Here is a 2,164-nt window from a genome sequence, read left to right as displayed (position 1 = left end):
GGACCCCTGGACCCCGTACCCCCGGAACCTGTGCCCCCGGACCCCGTGCCCCCAGACTTTGGGACGCCGGCAGCCGAGGAGGCGGGGCGCAGGGCCACTGCCGGGGAAGCAGCTGGGAGAGGCGCGGCTGCGGGGCCGGCTGCTGGCTGCTGCGCAGGAGCGAACCGCGGGGCAGCTGCACCACAGGAAAGGGTCTGAGATCCGAAGCGTTTTTCTCCGGAGGAGGAGGCGGCGGCGGCGGAGCTCCTGCGGGCAGGTGGCCCGGCTGGATCCCCCCGGGAGCTGGGGCTCTGGTGGCACAGCCTCTCCCCGAGGCCTGGCCTCCGCGTCTGGGGCCCACTTCTCTGATGACCTTCAGGCCAACGGAGATGACCGTGACCCGGGAGCCCGAGGTCGTCCGCGATGAGCCCTCAGTGGACAGGGCGGTGGCAGGAAGCGTGCTAACTGGGCTCTGCCCCACAGAGGATTTCTGGGAGAGACCTGGTGGCTTAGGAGCAGGGCCAGGAGATGCACAGGCCTGAGAGCTGCCTGCCTGCTGTGAAGTGAGACTCTCACCCCAGGAGCTCCTTCCTGAGTGCCAAGGAAGTCGCATGGGTGGAGGTGGATGTGTGGCTCCTCTGTCGGGCACTAAAGACTGAACCCACCCAGTCTTAGGCTGTTCTGGTTCTTTCCCTGGAGAAGGCTGCCTGAGACCGGCTGAGCCACTGGAGCTGTGTGACATCTGCACTGGACACCGGGTGCTCTCCTGGACCGACTCCTCGGGCCGACTGACCACTCTCCCAGCATCAGACTTTGCCCCGGGCGGGAAACTGTAGGGATGGTCATCTGCGAAGGAGTGGGGGGGAGACGGCTGTCTCTCCCACGTGGCTTCTGTACCGGACCCTTTTCCAGAGGCAAGTGAATTATCAGTCAGCTGCCTGACGGTCAGCCTCGCTGCCTGGGACTGGTAGCCAGCGTCACATCCAAATGCAAGATCACCTTGTACCTCACGCACTGGCCAGACTGTTGGTTGTGAGCCATCACATCTGACAGACTTCTTCCCTTTAGCATATTTCTCCACGTCCACTTGAGAAGGTACGGCCAAGTCACAGCGTCTCTGTTTCCACATATCTACACAACTTCCTGCTTTAAAAGTTTTGAGGCCGTAATTCCCACCTGTTTTACTTCCTCTTATTCTTTTGCAGGAAGTCAGGGCTCTTAGCTTAGGAGGTGGACGAGACAGCTCCTGCTGCCAATTCAGAGAGGTCATAGAGTACCTCTTGAAGTTCCTTTTCATGGGAAGAGTGTTCATCTTTTGTTTGTTATAGAGCAGTCTGTTTGCAGTGCACGCTACAGATATAGAAGGGTCTAGACACAGTGGTTCAGCTGTAGCTAAGATCAGTTGGCTCTCAAGCAAAAGTTTGTCCTCCTGGGTCCAATTCTGGTTATCTCTGGCTATGGCCTCTACATCGCAGGCTAAAGTCTGCATCGTGGGACGTAAGAGAATACGCCTGCTTTGGTAATGGGGAGGTTCCCTGTCGCTGGACTGCCTGTAGTCCCGTATTTCTGCTATCACACACCCGTGATGAAAAACGTTAACCTGAGACTTTTCCAGGAGACCCACTAAAACAGGAGGTAATTCTTCTGCATCCAAGTATTCGAGCAATTCCCCTTCTTCGTAGGGCAGTCGGATGATCTCCGAAGATGATCCATTTTCCCCTTTGAGCATCAGCGAATAGCCCTCGTTTCCTGGGTACAGGCTGACCACCAAACACGGCAACGACTCTCTCCTAAGAAGCTTCTCTAACAGGTTCACGTTGCTTGTTAATTCCTCCGTAACCTCAGGCTCTTTTTCACATTCTTCAACATAAATGTCATAAAGTTTTTCATAGAGAGACTTCTCCCCATTAGATTGGTATTTCCTTTCCGGAGGTCTCTGTCGGGCACTTGCAATGATATACTCCGCACGATCCAAAGCTCGTTCTAGAGCCTGTTCCATTGCGGTACAAAATGGGGGGCCTAATGGAAGAGAAAATGTAAGTGAGCACATGAACCGGGTGAAAACCCTGTCTGCAGTACCGACGAGCATTCTTGCAAACGCGGCCACTCCACAGTGGCGCGACCAGCCTCACCTCCAAAAGGACACCAAGACACCCGCCCCCGAAGAAGCAGCGCGCAAAATACC

The 2,164-nt window shown here is 56.1% G+C and overlaps 1 pseudogene; it reads right to left on the bottom strand.

Moving 5' to 3' along the window:
- Nucleotides 1-57: 57 nt before the first annotated feature.
- LOC112408500 (transcription factor SPT20 homolog pseudogene) lies at nt 58-1,978 on the bottom strand (annotated as a pseudogene).
- Nucleotides 1,979-2,164: the final 186 nt, after the last annotated feature.

The sequence above is a fragment of the Neophocaena asiaeorientalis genome, unplaced genomic scaffold, assembly GCF_003031525.2.
Source record: "Neophocaena asiaeorientalis asiaeorientalis breed wild unplaced genomic scaffold, Neophocaena_asiaeorientalis_V1.1 scaffold5036, whole genome shotgun sequence".
NCBI classification, from domain to species: Eukaryota; Metazoa; Chordata; class Mammalia; order Artiodactyla; family Phocoenidae; genus Neophocaena; species Neophocaena asiaeorientalis.
Note: the sequence above shows the minus strand (reverse complement) of the source record. Positions and strands in the feature narration are given on the sequence as shown.